Source organism: Schistocerca piceifrons, chromosome 1, assembly GCF_021461385.2.
Source record: "Schistocerca piceifrons isolate TAMUIC-IGC-003096 chromosome 1, iqSchPice1.1, whole genome shotgun sequence".
Classification (NCBI taxonomy): Eukaryota; Metazoa; Arthropoda; class Insecta; order Orthoptera; family Acrididae; genus Schistocerca; species Schistocerca piceifrons.
The window spans coordinates 1,099,309,808-1,099,319,795 of record NC_060138.1 but is presented as its reverse complement, the minus strand read 5'-3'; positions in this window follow the sequence as shown (position 1 = coordinate 1,099,319,795).

The following is a 9,988-nucleotide window of genomic DNA, read 5'->3' as shown; positions in this document are numbered from 1 at the left end:
TCTGCACTACCACCTTGGTGTCTCAGCCCTGCCAATCTGCTGTCCATGCCTGCCGACTTCGAAGCTGAGTTCCAAGTGGGACTTGGTGCCAAAACACCAGCTGCCCATGAATTTTCGCTTGCAAGATTTTCTCCATGATAATCACTTTATTTACTGAAACCAGTTGATACAATTTGCCTCCCTGAACATCATGTAACCACTGGTATATATATATATGTGTGTGTGTGTGTGTTAAATGTTATAGGATTTAAGTTAGCCTCTTACTGCTGTAGAGAAAATATGGAGAACGGAGGAGTTGCCACATTTATCAGAAACTGTTTTAATTTCAAGAATATTGATATTAATGAATTTTTCTCGAAGCAGTATTTACAAGATTATGCAATAGAAGTAGTATTTCATAATAAGTTCTTTATAATAGTAAGACTATACAGAGCCTATTCAGGAAACCTTGACCTCTTCATAAGAAATCTGGAAACTCTAATGTCCCATCTCAAAGTAAAAAACAAAGAAATAATGGTTGCTGGTGATTACAATGTGGATGTATTGAAAAGCTCTATCAGTGAACAGTTACAGCAGTCAATAATGCTGTCATTTAATTTAAATCCTATTGGGAACTTTGCAGCTAGAGTATGGGAATGCTCTAAGGCTGCTATTGATAATATATTTGTAGACAAATCTAGGGAAAGAAGTCGTATTAAAAGACCAATAGTAAATGGGCTATCTGATCATGACATGTAACATCTTATGTTAAATGTTGAAACTTTGCAGGATATAAAATCCATTACATTTGAGTACAGGAGGGTAATAAATCAGTCAGAAATTGAGACTTTAGGAGATTGCTCAAAGACGTGAACTGGACAGATGTTCACAATATTTCAGACTCAAATGGAAAATGTGAAGAATTCATTAACAAAGTTGCTTCCTCCTAAATGTAAATCACACTAAACAGAAGTCTAAAAATAAACTATGGATTACACAAGGAATAAACACGTCATGCGTAAGTAAAAGAAAACTGTATGCACTATCTAGGAACAGCTCTGATGTTAGCATTTTAATGCATTACAAAGAATACTGCAAAACATTGAAGCAAGTAATCCAGAAATATATGCAGCTTTATTATGAGAAAAAGATAATTACATCAGCCAACAAAACAAAAACTATGTGGGATATAGTCAAGACGGAGACAGATGGAACCAGAAAGAAGGAAGAACACACAGCTCTAAAAAATAAATGAGATATTGGTAACAAGTGCATGTAGCGTTGCAACTTCTTAAAGAAGTACTTTGTTTCTGTTACTGAAATCTTGGATTTATCAGGCTCAGTGAACAGTGCAATGTAAAGTTATGTGTGTAATCAATCCCTTATCAGCAAAACATTTCCAGACTGGCTAAAATATGCTGAATTTAAGCCTCTTACAAGAAGGGGGCTGAAGAGATATCGTCAAACTATCCACCAACTTCTTTTTCCCTGGATTTTTTCAAAAATTTTTGAAAATATTGCGTTCAAGCATTTTTTAAGCATCTGACTGCAAATAATATATTGCCTAAGTGAAAGTTTGGGTTTCTTAAGGGTTCTGATATAAAGAAGGCTATTTACACATGAGAATGTACTTAATTTATTAGATAAAAGATTTGAGGCTACTGGCATTTTCTGTGACATGTCAGAAGCCTTTGTATGAAGCACAGCATTCTTTTAAGTAAATTAGAATTTTAGGGTATCACTGGCAGTGTTGCAATATGATTCGAGTTTTAACTATCTAACAGGAAACAAAGGGTGCCATTAAGAAAAACTAGTGGACTAATAAATCAGTATCCATCTGATTGGAAATTAATTATATGTGGTGTTCCTCAAGGTTCCATTTTGGGTCTGCTGCTTTTTCTTGTGCACATCAATGACCTTTCTTCTGTTATGTTGCCCGAAATTAAATATATTTTGTTTCCATATGATGCAAACATTGCAATAAATAGTAAGTCAAGAACATATTTAATAATGACTTTTAATAAAGTTTTCACTGACGTTAATAAGTGGTTTAAAGCTAATTCACCATCATTAAAATTCGAAAAGTCCCACTATATGAAGTTCAGAACCCGTAAGATCGTTCCTTCCAGCATGTGTATAACATATGAAGACATACAATAGAGGAGACTGAAAGCATTAAATTTATGCGATTACAACTTATAATAAATCCAATTGGGAAGCGCATACCACAGAATTACTGAAACATGTAAACAACTCTGAACTTGAAATGCAAATAAGGTGAGATGTAGAAGAAGTAAATATAAAAAAACTTGCATACTTTTCTTACTTTTATTTCACGATGTCATATGAGATCATATTTTGGGATAGCTTATCAGACTAAGCAAAATTTTTCAAAGTGCAAAAGCTTGTATTAAGACTCATTCCAATATAAATTCAAGATTACCATGTAGAAACCTGTTCATGAACTGCATATTCTAACCACCGCTTCTCAGTATATCTATTCCATAATTAAAGTTGTTGCAAACAATATGTCTCTATCTCCAACCAACAGCTAAATACATACTATAAATACTACAAATAAGATCAATTTATATAAAGACCTAAAATCGCTTATGTTGTCCAAAAAGGAGCCCAATATTCAGGAACACACATTTTCAATAAATTGCCAGCAGCCACTAAAAACTTGGTTTCAGATAAAACGCAGTTTAAAAGGAGCTTGAAAGACTTTTTGGTAGGTGACTCCTTCTACTCTATAGATGAATACCTTAACACGGACTATTAGACCAGCTTAAGTAAAAATGTCTGTTAGATTTCACATTTGACAGCACTCGTACACAACAGTTAAGATTAGGGATTTTGCTTATGATAAATTTATTAAAAGTCCATAACTATTTTTTCATTCTGACAGTGCATTCATTCTGTAAATATTAGCACTTCTAGTTTACTGTAATGTATTCACATGTCTTGACAATCTCCTGACAAAGGATCAGGGTAGTGAATATTAAATTCAAAAGTTCTCAGTTTTTATGTTATGCATTCTGACATGTTCCTCACCCACAAGAATAATCTCATTTTTATGTCTATGGAACAAGAACTGAATCGAATCGAATCTAATCTAATCTAGGACAGCTGCTCTCAAAGTAGGCTCTTCCTTAGCAGCTTCGAAGTCAGCATCTACAAAATAAGATATGCTATACCATCTTGAGATTATATAAAATATGTATCATATTTCTTCTAGTTAACACAGTTAAAAGTTAATAATGTGGGTAGTAGGGACTAAATAATGTGATAAATATCCATGTAAGATATAGTAAACAACACCATAGTACTTTAAAGTATGCTCAAAACGAAGACCTACTAATTCGAAATGGAATCAGGTTTGTCTAACGAAGAAACTTCAAATTTAGGGAATAGATTTTAAAAATTTAAGATATGCACGTAATTTTCTACTTCTGTTAGCAAAAGAAACTGATTGAAACAAGTGTGTGTGTGTGTGTGTGTGTGTGTGTGTGTGTGTGTGTGTGTGTGTGTGTGTGTGCACCCATCATTATTTTATGAAGTTCCAAGTCCAATCCAAAGCAGGAAAACTTGCATATTCAGTCAATAGGTACCCACGAGTGAGGTTCTGCAATCTGCTCCAAAAGCATGATTAGTTTGTGTTCCTATAGAAATCACATGGCCAGAAAGAGTTGGGTTCCCGTCCCCTTGGTACTTCATTTAATTTTTACATCAAATTGTTTGCTGATGTGTTGCGAGTGTAACATGAATAATGCTGGTATATGCCGAACATTATAGTACACTGCACCACAGACAGATATATGAAAGACCGTGATTTATTATCATGATGTCTCGTGATATGCAGGCCATGAGAGATAGCATCCTGGCACTCAGCCAGTATGATGGTTTCAGTGAACGTGAAGCAGCAGTCATGTGTGGTGTTCAACCTCACTGTCCCCAGAACTGGATAAAGTGGTGGCGTGAGACAGAGTAACTGATCAACTTTGAGGGTCAGACTTAGGAAAGGAGTTGATGCACCAGCAAGACAACTGCTTTCCGTGGATACTCACAAACCGTTTGCAGTCACTTACAGGATGTTGCCCTTAGAGTCCATAGCATTGCTAATAAAGAAACTTCTCTGATGATCACAAACTTTATAGGTTTGCTATTGCTGAAATGAATGTAGACTGTGACTGATACTGTGTCATCTTCTCAGATGAGTCAATATTTAGATCAGTGAATGACAGTCTAGTGATTGCCTACAGGCCACAGCTGCCATATTACTTCAAACAACATATGGCACAACATTCCCATATTGACCACATCATAGTCTCATACTGGTGGTGGATGACATCAGATGCAGCAAGGATACTTCTTCAACCTTGTGTTCATCTTATCACAGATAAGTATGTACACATCATGAAACATAAATTGGAGCGGAGTGGGTAATGAACTAATCGCAATGTACTGATTCGTTTCCAGCAGGACCACTGGTTTATATGAGTCAAATCATTCACCAATGGGATTTGCAACAAGCTGATATTGACCTGAACGACTGGCCTGTACGGGCGCCAGACTTGAATCCCATTGGAAATTTTTGAGCCAAAATGAAGCATAACATGAACTGGCGCACACCAGCCCAATGCACAGTGGACCAACTGTGGTACCTACTGTCACATATGTGGGAAAGTCTCGCTGATGATGAAACAAATTTCCAGAAGCTGAGCGTCTCCATGACTCACTGTATGAGGCAGGTAATTGATGCCAATGGTGGATGGAACTCACCCTAGCCTAATCCCTGAAGTAAAAGTTTCACATTACTCTACTATATATCACAACATCTGATATAACTATAGATTGCTTATTGGAAATCTACAGGCAATCATTGTACTGTAAATTTTATTTATTTGATTTATGATACTTAACACCTAACACATATAGAGTTAAAAAAGCACAAGTAAATGAATATGACTCGAGATAGAAATGGTGTCCTAATATGAGACATTTAGAGAAAATACGTAATGTTGATCAATATAAGAAGAGGTAAACCCTAGAATGATATTATCCTCCTTGCTGCATCTCGAACTTTTCTGCATTTATTGTGCAAAAGAAATGTATTCATGGTATATGAAAGCTCTTTTGCATCGTGAGTCCAAGGATAGCACTACATGAATTGTGTCTATCTCTCTACGCTAGCGTTCACAGAAACGACCACTGCATAATATGCACATCTGAAGCAATGTCCTCAGTTAAATTTGTATTAGACTCAAAATCTGGAAGATTGTGTTTCGTGTGCATTTTTCTTTTTCTTCTTCAAGAACAAAACTTAAAACTTCTGTCTCCTTTCATTCCGCAACAGCTTTCGTCCGTTGAATTGTTGCAAACATTCCCTGTAGAGAGACAATGTTACCTACTTAACAGATTCAGAACTTGTTGATTTTACTAGAGCTTCATGTAGCTTGCTGATGTTGTGAACTGGCCGTTCCGTTGTTTGCAGTATATACAACAAGTGTATTATAAAGCTATTTTCTCTAAGTACATGCCCGTTACATCGTAAGAGTGCCATTTGTCAGAAGCCATTTATAGCATTTTCCATTGTTACTGGACTCAAGAGGTCCACTCCAAATTACTCACAATCAACAATGAGGTTACTGCTTGATATGGCTTGTTTGTCTCCAGGTTTCTATTTCTTGGGGATAGTGTGTTCTAAACGGACCCATGAACTCGATATATGGGGCTGCTTTTTATGTGTGGAATGGGGTGAAATTCAAATAGTTCAACTGCCTCTGAGCACTATGGGACTTAACATTTGAGGTCATCAGTCCCCTAGACTTAGAACTACTTAAACTAACCTAAGGACAGCACACACATCCATGCTCGAGGCAGGATTCGAACCTGCGACCATAGCAGCAGCGCGGTTCCGGACTGAAGCGCCTAGAACCACTCGGCCACAAAGGCCGGCTGGAATGAGGTGACAAACAGATGATGTGGACACGGTTTGCTCTTGCTTTGTGTGTCACACGAATATATTATGATGCCCATCAAGATGTAGGCGTTACTCGTAGTAGAATCAAGATGCTATCCTATGCTGAATAGTAACTATCTTTATTGCACTTGCTCATAAGCTCTGTCTAGAACGATACTGTCAAAAAGTAAATAACTGCAAACAATTCAGCCGTCTGAGCAAAGAATAATCTACATTACATTCGAGGCCTGGTGTCTCCTACACAAGCCCTTGCAGTAGAGTGGAGCTCCAGAAATGTGCAGGAACATATGACGAACCTGTCGACCTGCTGTTGTATAAGTCACTGTACTCTCTTGTCTTCGTTTCCTGTGTGACCACTTCTTCTGGTAATGCAACAGCGTTGCTGATACTTTGTGCCCATCTTGACTTCATTTCTCCACCGAACTTATATTGACCTCAGCTGTAATACTAGCTCTTGACGATGGATGAAATCTGCCCCAAGGATCGGTTAATGCAAATCAGCCAGCACGAATCTCTATTTAAAACTCACGCTGATGCCAGTATCCATGGTCTCCTTTTGTTCACCATATGTCCCAATGGGTGAGTTGTTAACGGCTATTAAGCAGAGTGAGGTGCCTAATGCCTCTTCCTGTTTCTGCTCCACCAGCAGTGCGCTAATGTCCTAGACGGAATCGATCAGGTGGCACTGATTTTTTCCCTTGTTTGTATGTGACAGCAAATGTGGGAAAGCTTGCTTAGACATCTGTAGGTGCACAGAATAACTACGCCGATCTCAGATGTTGTATCCTGGTTGTCTTTGATCATTCCAGCACATCTGTCTCTTAATATAAGGTCTGTCTCTTTGTCACTAGTCTGGCACTCTCGTGTAGCTGTGTGGGCTGCCGTGCCTTCTGTGGGATGCTCTAGCCGTTTGGGAATGAGCAGGCAATGTGCATCTGGTGGCCTGCACGCCATACCTTTCGTGGTACCAGCAAACTTTACTATCTACCCCTTCAGAATTTCGCTTCCATTGCACCAACATATACCCTTCTGCTTTACCACTTCGTGCAGTGTCTGGTTTGTTCACCTCTTGTGCCGATGATTGATTTTTCATTGCTTTCGACAGTGAGTTCAAATCGCGGAACTGCTCGTTGAAAAACTTTCTTGATTTCAAAATGTCAAATCAAAACACCGTTCAGACGTCTAAATTTCAAATTGTTATTTTATTGAGTAACCAGCTTTGGCGATATATTATGCTGTCTTCTGGCTCCTGTGTACAGACAACAATGTGAAATACATTACAAAATGGGGTGGTGCAAGTCCTATACACAGTAGTAATATGTAGTAACATAAGAATATCAGCCTGCACATGGAATAACATCAAAGTCAAATTAAGGAATAAAAAAAGGAATAAAAAAGGAGGACAGTTGCACCTTGTATTAATATAAAGTGGACATAATTTATGAACATCAAAAAAAAAGTTTTGCATCACCCCAGTTCCCAGAACTCCTGAAGACAGACGCTGACTGTGGATATTTTATCACAGACACAGTCCCTTTGACTGTTCAGAGATGTCACTAAACCCGCCCAAAGATGTAAACAACCATGCATGAGCAGCGCCTATTAGACAGAGAGGGTCCGACAGCCAATCAGTTCCAGTCATTCCACCAGGAAGGAGGTACAGGGCTCGTATGTCTGTAGTTCAACCATTCCCAGACTGTCAATGCCGTAGTTCGATCCGCCCGCATTGTTAGTTTGTGCCAGGAAGGGCTCTCAACAAGGGAAGTGTCCACGCGTCTCGGAGTGAACCAAAGCACATTGTTCGGACATGGAGGAGATACAGAGAGACAGACACTGTCGATTACATGCCTCGCTCAGGCCTCCCAAGGGCCAGTACTGCAGTGGATGACCGCTACCTACTGATTATGGCTCGGAGGAAACCTGACAGCGACGCCACCATGTTGAATAATGCTTTTCGTGCAGCCACAGGACGTCGTGTTACGACTCAAACTGTGTGCAATAGGCTGCATGATGCAGCAACTTCACTCCCGACATCGATGGCGAGGTCCATCTTTCCAACCATGACACCATGCAGCACTGTACAGATGAGCCTAACAACATGCCAAATGGACCACTCAGGATTGGCATCACGTTCTCTTCACCAATGAGTGTTGCATATGAATTCAACCTGACAATTGTTGGAGACGTGTTTGGAGACAACCTGGTCAGGCTGAATGCCTTAGACAACTGTCCAAAGAGTGTAGCAAGGTGGAGGTTCCCTACTGTTTTGGGGTGGCATTATGTGGGGCCAACGTACGTCACTGGTGGCTGTACGATTTGTGAATGCCATCCTCCTACCGATAGTGCAACCATATCGGCAGCATACTGGCGAGGCATTCGTCTTCATGTACAATTCGCGCCCCCATCGTGCACATCTTGTGAATGACTTCCTTCAGGATAATGACATCGCTCGACTAGAGTGGCCAGCTTGTTCTCCAAATAAGAATCCTAACGACATGCCTGGTATAGATTGAAAAGGGCTGTTTATAGATGATGTGACCCACCAATCACTCTGAGGGATCTACGGTGAATCGCCTTTGGGGAATGGGACAGTGTCGACCAACAGTGCCTTGATGAACTTGTGGATAGTATGCCACGGTGGATACAGGCATGCATCAATGCAAGAAGGTCTCGCTGTATGGTGGCACAACATGCAAGGTATGGTTTTCATGAGAAATAAAAAGGGCGGAAATGATGTTTATGTTGATCTCTATTCCAATTTTCTGTACCGGTTCCGGAATTCTCGGAACCGAGGTGATGCAATAACTTTTTTTGATGTGTGTATATACCATATAATCGTAAAAATATCTACTAAATGGAGGTCAATATTGCATGTTATTTATAGATAATCATGGTGTAATGTTAATGCCAATGCCCATGAAACATCTGGAGCAAAACAATTATAATCACAGACTGATGAATACAAACTGAAGATAAAATATTTATTTATACAAGATTGTTCAAAAACTCCCGGAACTTTGTTTACAAAATTTTTCTACGCTTACCTTTTGCTTATTGTGCATTGTCTCCAACATACTCTCCTCCACTCTCAGTACACCGCTCCCAACGCCGTTTCCACTTCGGAAGCAGTCTGGTACGCCTCTTGCTGGACTGCACAAAGCACCATCTGGAAATTTTCTTGCAACGGAGTGTTCAACTTTGGAAATAAAAAAAAGGTCGGTAGTGGCCAAGACTGGAAAAATGCCAATGATCGTATGGCACTGTTGGCTGGGAGGGCCCAAGTGGGGGAGTTCGGCCGCCGTATTGGAAGTTCTTTTTAGTTGACGTCACTTCGGCTACTTGCGGGTCAATGATGATGAAAGACACACGACACCCAGTCCCCTGCCGGGAATCGAACCCGGGCCCCCTGCGTGGTAGGCGGAAACGCTACCGCTTTTTTTTTTAAATCTCATTTTGTTCGGTTTTGTTCGTTGCATCTACTCGGGGCGGACATCGTAAGACATCCGTTTAAGTTCGTTGTTCATCAATTAACTCAGTTTTTTTTATTACAGAGGGCAGCTAATCCTCTGACCGAACACGCTGAGCTACCATGCCGGTGTGCCGGCCGCGGTGGTCTCGCGGTTAAGGCGCTCAGTCCGGAACCACGCGACTGCTACGGTCGCAGGTTCGAATCCTGCCTCGGGCATGGATGTGTGTGATGTCCTTAGGTTAGTTAGGTTTAAGTAGTTCTAAGTTCTAGGGGACTGATGACCACAGAAGTTAAGTCCCATAGTGCTCAGAGCCATTTGAACCATTTTTTACCATGCCGGTGTAAGCTACGAAGGCGGACGCCAAGTCTGGAGACTACGGAGGATGATGCAGCACAGCGATTTCGTTTTTTGTGGAATAGTCACACACGAACAGGGATGATTGTGCGTGTGCGTTGTCGTGATGCAAGAGCCATGAATTGTCTCGCCACATTTCAGGCCATCTCATTCTCACAGGATTTCATGACATGATTCAACTGAAGTGTTACATTCTTCTTTC